Raw genomic sequence first — 12,247 nt, 5'->3', positions numbered from 1 at the left:
CCTACTGCCATGCAGGTGTAAAAGCATGCTGCTGTTCAGCTGCTAAAACACTTTGGCTTCCAGTGGAAGTTGAACTTAAAGGTGGTCCCTCAGTATTCCCATGATGCAATGCGATGAAGAGAGTTTTGTAAAAATGTGCTAAGTCTCCTATTTGTTTGAAATACGAAAGTTACAGAAACGTGCGTAACTACCTGTAAATGCCTCATGATCTACAAATCCTACTACAGTAAATTTAGGTATTTGTCCCAAGAATATGTTTTAAAGAATTTTTAAGGGATATTTAACATTGCCATGCGTTAATGCCTTAACATGCGCTAGCTTAACAGTCGTAGATACGGTGACTTTCTTTACAAACAGGCTTGCTGACATAATGTTAAAGTCGTCTACAGTGTTGCGCATTAAGCAAAATTCGTTAGCTCTTATGAATTTTATCTTGAGGTCTATTCCATTTATCATTAACTTATCTTGAAAGAACAAGTTAGAATGTAAAGGGGATATTAGCTCCACTACACGGCCACCTTGTGTGCACTCCATTCTTTTAACTAGTCCCTCATTGCGTCCTCCAGCCGTTGTGTCGTCCATATGACCTGCTGTATCCAAGCAAAATTGTCCGGATCCAAACTGTGTCTGCAGAGCGTCCTTTCCGTAGTTCAAAAGGCACTCTATTATACCCCTGTAAGGATATGTGATTGATGATCGCGTTATGAGTCAGTCCCCCAACGATATGTTGACCTGTGAAATTGTACATCCAGGGTAGTTGATAAAGCCCACTTTGTCTGCTTGATCCAGGTTTCCGCCGTTAGCTTTGGTGATTTTTACGCGTGTGTACAAAAACGTATTGTTTAGATCCAGGTAGTCCTCTGTACTAGCTGGAATGAAAAATTCAAGGGGTGCAGAGTTTGATACGGCTGCTAGAGGAGCGAATTCGAAGATGCATTTCTCAATACTTTTGTGTTACGTTTGTGTTAACGGCACCATAAACAGGTCTAGCTCAACGCACTCTTGTGACAGGCTATGTACCAACGACATTCTTGTTAGAAAATGTCTCTTGTCTTCTGACGTTTTGTCGACTTGCTTCTCCTTGCTTGTTTATTTTTTCTAGTCTTAGTATGGGTCTTCTTATTTGTTGTTCGGCTACGCCTCTTTGGTGGGGAACTCCCTCTTTTCCCAGGAGGTCGTTTTATTGGTCGGGGAGCCACGGCTACTATACGTGTATGTCCAATACTGGTATTTCATAGGCCAAAAGTGTAGCATTATTATCACTTTCCCGTACATAAAAGGGATATGGTGATTCTGATCTGTCTTGAGAGAAATCGCGATACTGTCAATGTGTGTTTTGCAGAGCCTCAGGTAGTGTGGTCTGTCATATGTATTTGTGATCATATGGCGTTTTGACCCTGATATATATACTATTCTTAAAAGAGGGATGTAACTATCCCTACATTAACATCGGCAGGATGTGGTGCTATATATGGCATCTGTGTCAACACTGTTAGTTCATGGTTGAGATCTAAATGTCACAATTCCCTCGTGAGTTTTATAAGCCGTTCAGGGGATAAATCCCAACATTTGTGCAAGTTTTCCATGAAACGTTAACTCTACGTCTCTCGTTGGTAAAATGCTAACTCTGTTGGTAATATTGTTGTAATCAAGCTCAATGTAACCCATGTCGTTTTAAGATAAACAACTGTTTAGTTCAGCTATTATCTGTGACATTGTTGCATAGAATCCCTGTGTCGCTAATAGAACTACTCTCTTGTTGGATTTTTTATCAAACACAACAACTTTTGAGTCTTCTGATGAAAAAGATTTACATGTTTTTGGATATTGTTTGACTATCAAACTGACTTCGTATGCTGATTTAAAGTGTAAAGGATTGGATAGTTTGTTCTAAAGATTGCTATTGTATTGCTCATGTCAGGTGGGTCCCTTGACCCGCATTCCTTTACAGTAAAATATTCATCAGTATAATTTTGCTCATAACCTTTTTTAAAAGGGCCGCATAGTTTTGAAATTCTTACAGTATCGGCCACCTTATATTTAAAACCAATTACTCTTTTTGGTCTTTTGTATTATACAAGTTGTTAAATACGATATCTTCATCGTCTTTTGTTACATCAGTCGGTGTCATTTTAATACTACGATGATGACTATGATTTGGATTTCAGAGTCCTGTTAAAGCGCTCTACTACAGATGCCTTACTCTCATTTGATGTGGTAAAGTGTACGATTTTCATTAACGCATCGAAATCTTTGTTTAAGAACTCTTTACCCCGTTTGTTTGAATTTTATGCGGTATTCTACCTTCAGCTAAGATATCTTTAAAGGATGCTGTGACGCATTTACCACTCTTATTTCTTAAACAACGCACCCATGCGTGTTTTGAAAACAAATCTGTACACGTTAATAAATAGCGTACCCTATAATTTTCAGCAGAATAAGCAGACATGTCATCTAAATCTAGCTGGAATTGCCAATCTATTGAATTCACTAAAACCTGGTTTCTCTTAAAATGCAATGGAGCTGTCTTGTGTAGAGTATAGGCTTCATGAGCCAGTTTTCTAAATCTGAATCTGCGCACCGAACTCCAGTAGTGTCAAATGTGGCCTTTTTAAGTTTTTGCTTGCCTCCGTAACCCCCTGCATTTTCTGTTGCATAGTATATATTCCTCATCACCTCCTCCATGATCTTTGTTACATAGACTGACGCTTCAACGTCTGTGTTCAAGTATTTTATTTCCAACGACATACGCAACATATCCGTCAGCAATGATTACAAGTATACACTTTTCAGAAAATTAGTACAAGCACCTATGTTTTTACAAACCAAAGATTCAGTTAAGCAATACATTACATCAGCAACATCGACACGTTGTTTTCTGGTTAGCATTAAAACACAAACCAATGCTAAAAGTACAAAAACAAAACACATACCCCATATGAAAATCATTATAGTTCACAGGAAAAACATTTGCTATATCGAGCAGAATAGATTTCACATCTGCATATTTATCCACTGTCATTTGCACCATGGTACTCCAACCCGAGGTCATTTGTCTGACACAATCTGTCTTTCGTGTAAATCTAGAACAACATAGTATCCTATCTGTGTCACATATCGCATTGTTAACAGCTTCACACAACAGTGCTCTCATCTTATACAAGATGTATCTGTTTTTGACATAGTTTAGTAGACTAGACACATGCCCCATTGTTTTTAGTGTTTTTTCCCCTTCCAGATATCCAGAGATTCCTTAACTACTGTGCTCACACTGTCCTCCACTCTAACTACCCGTTTAAGCGAGGCAATGAGAAAAGGGTTCCTCAGACAAATCTGTAGAGCACCTGCTGCAATGTCTCGAATACTGCACTCACACGTTGGCACCAAGCCAAGACCACGTAGTACGTACTTTTTGAGCATCAGCAAAATTTTTGTTAAAAAGCTTCGGCGTAATTTCTCTCTTATGTCCTTTGATATAAAAAAAGGGTAGCGTGTCAGTGCAGGTGTGAGGTTGTAGCGCAATACACACGTTTGTTTAGCTTTTTGCTGCAGTATGTTGTGTAAATAATAATCTATGGTTACCTGTATAATACTGCTAACAGTAGCAGTAGCTAGCAGAATGACCCCGGGATGGAATAGCTCGGACGCGGGAGGACGCTGGCGTGTCTGTCGCCGCTTCTCATGCTCTCTTATGTCGCCCCTGCCATGTGCACAGGGCTGCGCGACTTAAGTTTGTTTACCTGGAGACATCCCTGGCTACTCCTGCTATTTGATGTATCACTACTTAGCAACGTCGCCATCAGTGTGAGCCGCGTCTACATTCATTTAACCTACGGCCCTTGGAACGGGCTGTTGATGTCATCCCCTATGCCAATACCTGCTCCACAGGTACAACCCCCACCCATCTACAATCTGTTGACCTGGCTATTTCTGATCACCTTGCCGTCATGTTTTCTGTTTCTGTGCACACAGGAAGTGTGTGAGAAGGACCATTATATATCGCAACATCAAACAAGTGTGCATACCGAAACTATCCTGTACCCTTGCAGGACATCATATCAGCTATCCCCCAAACTGTACAGATGATGACTTGGTTAATCACTACAACCTGGCCCTGTCACGTAGTCTGGACTCTGTTGCCCCCTCAACACTCGATCTGTCTCCTTCTCCTGTCCCGCTCCCTGGTTCACTGCTGAACTCCGCCTCATGAAGGCCACAGGGCAGAGGCTGGAGAGGTACTACAAAAAATCTGGCCTCACTGTCCACCAGGAAGCCTACAACGACCATGTTAAGAGCTACAAAGATGCTCTGTCCAGTGCGAAAACTAACTATTACTCAACACTCATTGGCAACCAACAACATCAACCTAAACAGCTTTTTTCCACTATCAACCGCCTACTCTGCCCACCTCACCCTCCTCAACCGTCTGACGCTGCTGGCCTATGCTCCAAGTTCCTGGAATACTTCCAGGAAAAGGTAGACACCATCCACCAGCAACTGCAGCTGTCCAGCTCCTCCCACCCAACCACACTACACATAAACACTGGATATAAACTCTCCCCACTTAATACAGCTCAAATTCATGGCTGACGGTTCAAGGCCACGACCAGCAAACAGAATCCAATGCAGACTGCCTTTGTCAAGGCATGTCTTCCAACTCTGGGTCCCACACTGGTCAGCATCATCAACACCTCGCTGTCTTCTGGGGTGGTCCCCACCAGCTTTAAAACTGTGGCGGTGATCCCTACACTCAAAAAACCTGGCCTGGGCCCGGATGATCCAAACCACTACCACCCAATCTCCAACCTACATTTTATATGCAAGTTATTGGAAAGAGCTGTGGCTGCCCAACTCAACCATCATATGCTACATCACAACCTCTACAAGCCATTTCAATCTGGCTTCAGGACACATCATAGTACAGAAACTGCCCTCACCAAAATCACAAATGACCTTCTCATGGCAGCTGACTCTGGCCATGTCAGCATCTTAATTCTTCTCGACCTCTCTGCAGCCTTCGATACAGTCTCCCACTCCATTCTTCTCACTCGCCTCTCCGAACTCATTGGCCTCACTGATACTGTGTATTCCTGGTTTCAGTCCTATCTCACCAACAGGCAACAATACATCACCCTTAAGGGAATCTGCTCTGAATTGGCACCAGTCTCACACGGCGTGCCTCAAGGATCGGTGCTTGGCCCGCTACCATTCAATATCTGCATGCTACCTCTTGGGATGATCATCCGGAAACATGTACTCCTCTTCCACTGCTACGCTGATGACACCCAGCTCTACATCAGCACTAGGTCATCTACTCCCCTTCCACCAGTGCCACTTATTAACTGCCTGAAGGACATCAAGAACTGGATGGACAGTAACCTCCTCAAAGTCAATAAAGACAAAACAGAACTCCTGGTGTTTGCCCCACAGTCACTTCTCACAAAGGTTGGTGACATCATACTGGACGTGGATGGCTGCTCAATCTCTGCATCCCCTCAATTACACAACCTGGGCGTCATCATAGTCTCCACTCTCTCCTTCCAACAACACAGTTAAGTCCCCGATCAAATATAAAATCCTCCTACTGACGTACAAATCTCTCCATGGACTTGCACCTCAGTACCTCACAGATCTACTCCATCCCTACACTCAGTCACAGTCCCTGTGGTCCTCTGACAAGAACCTGCTTGCTGTCCCTAATTCCAGGCTCCGGACATTTGGTGACAGAGCTTTCTGTGTCAGTGCACCATCACTCTGGAACAAGCTTCCTCTTGCCATCCGCTCTGCCTCCTCTATAATAACCTTTAAAACCCAGCTTAAAACATACCTCCTCACTGAGGGCTATGGGCTTTAATCTCCCCTGGCCTCACACCTCTCACCTCTTAAAAAATGTTTTCTTTTGATTCTTACATAGATAACATAAGGTTTATACCATCTGAATAATTTATCAATGTGTGAGAAGACTTCAAGGGTTCTATCCCATTCTCCCCACTGGACCACAAAGCCGGTGCTGAACCACGTCTCCCACTCTTTAGACATGATGGGATAGCCTTTATGTTGCTCTGGGGTTCCCATCCTTGCATTTTGAATGATAGAATCGTCCTCGCATGATCTAAAAAAGATGTAGGATTCTGGGTCGTAGACTTCAAGGTCTGTCTCTACGCGGTAGAGCTATCCATGCACAGAGATGCACCATTGTGTGGTGTAGTCTCCTTTTGAAGCACTCATCTTTACAGGCTTTGTTTTAGAAGTAATTCCAGTCTTTGGCTGAAAAACTAATGTGCGGTGTGCTTTCACAAAGCAAAATTTCATCAAGCAATGCGGCTTCACCCAAAATTGTTCAGTCACCCTGTTCCACGCTCGAGGTCAGATGTAAGTCAAAAACTAGCCTGCTATATATACACAACTGACTGCTAAAGCCACTCCCAAACCTCAACATCCGCTTTTAGAGGATAAAACCGGACATCCCCCCACATACACAAACCCCCTTTTCACACCTGTCTTCACCTTTTGATCAACCCCCCACCACCTCTATTAGAGGATAAGACCAGACATGCCCAAATACAAACCCCCAATTTCACACCCCTCTTACGAACCCACCCAACTTTCTTATTTTAAATTTTTTATAATTTTTTTTATTAACTAAAGAGCACACATTGCTAACCTTTATATACTACTTTACATGCAGTAGATGGCGAGTCCTCTTACATAGACGTCGCCATGTTTCTACAGAGCGCATTTCGTCACTACATTTAATATTTATGAAGAACAAGTAGCGTTAGTAGTACCAGTAGTAGTTGTTGTCTGGTTTATTAGAAGTAAGAAAAGAAGAGGAATTTGGACAAATAGAGGACCACACGTATTATTTAGCACAAGAGCAGACAGAGCAAGTCCTACACCATAGCTTCTCCTGCTCACTTGGAAAGAGAGGGGCGAGCGGTGCATTTAAGCATTAAAATAACTTTTGTTAAGATTCGGGAAAGATCAAGGTTTGGAGTGACGTCACACTCTCTCTCAGCAGCAGTCATTTTCCTTGTTACAATTCAAGTGTAAGAAGCATAATACAGTATATAACTTGTATGCATTCAGAGATACTTCAGATTGCTATGGCGGTAATGTCCTAGCGTACAGGGAAGCCGTGCTCCCAACACTCTGCCATGGTGTTTTTCTACAGCGCCACCGCGTCCCACCAGCACTAATTTTCATTCATAATGATCTTCATGGGCGACATTGAAGGATGAGGGTTTGAGCGGCTTTTGCCTTGGCGCTGTCCCAGCACTTTCAGCCCCAGTGTGCTGTCATAATTATGCTGTCCGTGCTAAATGCCTATTGTGTAAATGTGCAGTGCTGCTGCCAACAAAAGCAGAAAATGGAGGGATTTTACCATCACAAGTCAGTAAATAATTGCCTACAATGCGGGTTATGCTAAAAATTTATCCCCACAGAAGGCATCATTCTGTGAGCAATGTATGGAATAAGACAATGACACAGAAGGTCCTGCAAACACAGTCATAAACACAGATTAGGAGGGGCTTTAAGACGATTCACATTTATTGAAGGAGAATAGCTGCCACTTCTGTTTAGGCACTTAGATACATCATGTTCAACTGTCTAGAATAAGGAGGTTCTATATATGAACCATAAACATGGAACAGTTCATTTCCAACATGTATTATATTAATAATACACAGCCCCTGGTCTTGGAATGAACTCCAAGTTAAACTTAAGCTTGGCACACTCATCTCCTTGGCTGCCTACAAAAAAGATATCAGAAATCTCAACTGATGCATGCATCTGTTTTAATACTTAGCCCATTAAGTTATGCTGGTTACATGTATGCATCTGTCACTCTGTTTGGATATGTATTCTCTATGTATGACTCCAAATGCTTGTGTCTTTTGAACTGTATTGTATTTTATTTTAATTGCGCTGTTTCTTCTTGTAATGTATTTTGATTGTGGTGCCTTCTTGGCCAGGTCTCACTTGTAAAAGAGATTGTCTCAATGGGACTTTCCTGGTAAAATACAGGTAAAAAGAAAAAAAGCACCTAACAAAGGGAAAAGGGTGAACTAATAAAGAGCTGAATCATACAAAATGATTAAGTTGACTGAGATTCTAGAGGTCAGCACCTGAACAACACATCAACTATGTCCTGAAGGAGCAGTTCCACACTCATCATGTATGATAAAAGTGACACCCGTACACCAACTGAAAGTCTGCAAATTGTATTTTTCACACCCATACACACTACATTACAGTAGAGCGTCGTAGCTGATACACACTTAAAGTGCTAACAAAACTTTAAATATGCTGGGTGAATTGATATGGCCGTGGTCAGAATTTAATTGGTGCAAAACAAGCAACTCAAATGGTGACTTAAAATATATAACAGAAGTAAAAACACAAAAATAAGGCAAGCGATGAAAGATTAGAGGCAAAGAAGGTGGTTAATTTGTACATATTAGGAACAGGAACAAAACATGGGCATAGAAAAGTAAACAGAAGTGGTCTGCACACCTTATATTGCAGGGTCCCAAAACGTTAACCATGTGAATGTCCATTTTAAGGAATACACAGGCTATACAGTATACAGACATAAAAGTGACACCTCCTCTTACAATAAGGAGACAACCCTTACTATCCACAAACAGACCCTTAATGTACAAAAATGACACAATAATTGTCCTAAAATAGACTTAATGGATGAAAGATTTATATACAAAATTTCCCAACAAAGCAAAAAGTCTGAATCCACTATATCTATACTGCAACATTACAAATGCATAAGTGCATAAAACAAGAAGAGAGAAGTTTGACAAAAAAACTCCACTTATAATGAAAATTATGAAATAACTTACTAACTTACAAAAATTGCAATTTAAGATTTTTCTTTTTATGTGCGCTTTCAGTCTGCTGCACACTTGAGATGATGAATTCTGGAAATAAGAACATTTAAATGCAAACAGAGTGGTGCAGTTCAGAAATTTTTTTTAAATACACTGGGTAAAACATGACTAATATTCTCCTCCCATCAGTCTGTGTCATTGTCCAACTCACCTCATACCTGTTCATTTCTAATTGGCTAGAAAAGTCAAGGGACTTACTCTAATGTAAACAAAGCTTGGCATATTTGTGTGCAGCATTACATGTTGTATAGCAACATTTCTCACATTCTCTGTAAGGTTAAAATAAAAATAAAAAATGAAGCCAGTCTGCCAAGTCTGTGACTATCTGAGTGAGTGAGTGATGAAGTTACACCACTGGTTGGTCGAGTGTTTCGAGGAGTTTCCTCTTTGGGCATTGTTATTTTAAAATAGGCACGAACAAAATTGAATGTTAGTTACGTACTGTGACTCCAGATTGAATGACTATAGGCGCAGCCCTCTATGGCTATTGCTAGTAGGTTCACTGCTCTCGCAGCACTGAAAACTTTTAGTGCACGCCCACTGGCCCCACCTTGGTCTCGCCTTTGTGTATAAGTTTAGTTGAGAACGAAAATCAAGATAAGGTCCGTACCCCACTGCGCCATCCGGTACGCTCAAGCACACACCCACTTAACGAGAAACTAAGAACCAGTCGGTACCTCGCCAGTGCAATAGTGCATCACAGTATATCATACAGTATGTGCACAGAGGGCACAGAGACAGTATCTGATATTCACCATGAGGGAATGAAACTGGAAAACAACATTACACCTACTGCTGTGAGAAGCGGAGACGAAGGTTACACACTGTAACAGTCCAGCACAGAGCAGAGCAGGAGAGAAAACAGCTCTCCATGAGGGAGCGTGCACAGTTAAAGCATCCCAAATAACAATCACTCTGACAAAACAGTGAGTCTTAGAAAAACGAGGGACATCCTGCAGATTGAAACCAATTAAAAACCAAGGGAAGTTAAAATATAATTAAAATAGATATAATTATAAAAGAATGTTCTTTTTCACACAAAACATCTTAAGAGTGAAGTTATGAGTGAAAAGGTTTGTTCTTGCAACTGTGATGTTCTACTTCAGTGCACCTTAAGAACAAATACACTACAGAAAATTGCAAATTGATATTTGATTTCCAGGAATTCACATTATAGATACAACCACTGACTATCATATATACCACACTGACCTTACAATGTCCAGCCATATACTAGTTTTGACCTGATCTTGTTAGAAAAGTTCTTGGGCGTAAGAGCACAGAAAGGCGGAATAAATTCAGCTGCTCTCCTGCACATGACTTTACACATAAATATTAAATAAATTAGCTGCGGCCATTTTATAGATTGATCAGTCATCTCTGGCATGCTGTGACAGGCAATGCTGGGGCTGAAATATTAATGCTGACAAATTAGGGATTTCTGAGTAAATGATGTCACATTGCACGGCTTCACTCAAATTGACTCCCTGGCATGAGGGCACATTTGCCAGCTCCGTAATATACTCGCCTCCTCAACGTCCCCCCTTTCCCCTTTTCCTTCCCTCCCTTGTCTCTAACCCACTATGTCCTCACTTCCTCTCGCGTCTGCCTCAAAATGACATTCATTATTTTTTTGTTAAGCAGGCGTCATTCTTTTCCTGCAGCCCAGGACCTAAGAGAAAAGGCAGAGGGAAGAAAATGAGGCACCGAAAGGCCAAATCACGGCTTCATGGTGGCAATTGGAGCTCTTCTCTTTGTGACCCGGGGCCCCTGTTGAAAATGGCGTTGTGTTGCTCTGTGGAGGCAGGAATGTGACAGACTCTCTGGGGAAATACAGCTGCATGTATAAGGCAGACCCTGCTTGTCAGTGTCTGTCAGAGTCTGCAAGGATTTTGACCAGCTCCAATCACATATGGCCAGAATAATGTCTCAGCTCACTCACAGATGTGTCGGCGTGCTGCACAGCTATTGTAAATTCTTCTGAATGCAAAAGATTGCACTCAAAGATATATGAGAAACAATTTGTGCTGTGGGAATTATTTGGGGTCTTTGAGGTCTTAGGACAACCAAGTCAGAAAGTAATTATACTTTTACATCTCCGTATTTCTGTTTCATACAACATTCTTTATATAACATCGCTCTGCATTTCTTAGATTGTGTGAGCAAGTGAGAGTAAGTCTTGACACACCACATGCAGCTAACTCTGGTTTCCCTTCCAGTTTGTAGCAGTATAGATCTGAGGGTGGGAGAGTTTTAACGCTAAGAAAACCAAGGTTCAGGATTCCATGAATTACATCTATAAAATCTATACTAAAGATGAAAACAGAACTTAAAAAATTAGAAAATAAAACCATAGATAAAAACAGCAAAGAAAATGGGGGTAAGAACCATTAACATAACAGCATAAAAGTGTCAAATTTTAATTTAATAAATTGTCAAGACAATTTCTGCTACACAATGATTTTTTAATCACTTTTTTTTGTTGTGTTTTGTTTATTGAAACATCAATCAGCATCAGTAAATCATAATGTCTACATAGAAGTGTCTACATGTGTCTAAATGTCTACATAGAAGTTGTAGACATTTGCAACACGTGAAAAGAGGTCACAAGTAAGCATTGCTTTGCTGACAGGCTGACAGGCAGGGTGCAGGTAGGCAGGCGGGCAGCGTCTCAGGTGGATACTGAGGTGGACAAAAACAGGACATTAGGCAAGGTTCACAAACAACATTCAAAAATGCAGAGATGCAAAGAATTTGCAAGCCATTGTACCACGGGAGGTAAACTGACGAACTAAGAGTGGGAGCTGAACCAGAGTATTTGACTGCACAGGTTGATTACTGGATGAGCCGCAGGTGGGAGACGCTGCAGGTGGACAGGAGCCAGGATTGGACACGCCCATGAACACACACAGAGCACATGACAAACAAGACAGACAGAGACAGCAGGGGAGGGAATCACAGGGAGAACACTAGGAAGAAGAAGGAGGCAAGGCCTAATCATAACACAAATAGCAGGCAGATACAGTTAGAGACTAGCTGGTGAACATAGTGGAGTGTTAAGCAGCTAAAGGGCCAGAGTATTTCCGTAAGGAGCTGGTAGACCAAAAACAGAGCTAAAAGAGAGTGAATGTTGAAATGATATTCTTCAGGGGGTCATAAACACAACTCCAAATTGATGATAATGTTGCTCGTAACTGCTTGATGTGTAAATAGGAAACTGTTAAAGTTACAAGTTCATGTCAAACGTGTAATTTCCTGCTTATTCTGCCACCAGCTGGCCAAAAAAAGGATTTAATGCAGTTTGAATCACCAGTCATCATTGTTTAATTAATTGCAACATC

General features: G+C 41.4%; 1 long non-coding RNA gene across 1 annotated transcript; it reads right to left on the bottom strand.

Moving 5' to 3' along the window:
• Window positions 1-11,338: 11,338 nt before the first annotated feature.
• On the bottom strand, window positions 11,339-11,968 carry LOC119883411. Its single transcript, XR_005440639.1, has 2 exons — window positions 11,677-11,968; window positions 11,339-11,588 (listed from the first exon to the last, which is right to left on the bottom strand). It is a non-coding gene; the product is annotated as an uncharacterized LOC119883411 (long non-coding RNA).
• Window positions 11,969-12,247: the final 279 nt, after the last annotated feature.

The sequence above is a fragment of the Micropterus salmoides genome, unplaced genomic scaffold (assembly GCF_014851395.1).
Source record: "Micropterus salmoides isolate LMB-PRFRI ecotype aquatic unplaced genomic scaffold, ASM1485139v1 Ms_hic_scaffold_3, whole genome shotgun sequence".
Classification (NCBI taxonomy): domain Eukaryota; kingdom Metazoa; phylum Chordata; class Actinopteri; order Centrarchiformes; family Centrarchidae; genus Micropterus; species Micropterus salmoides.
The sequence above is the reverse complement of the archived record's forward strand: the minus strand, read 5'-3'. Positions and strand labels throughout refer to the sequence as shown.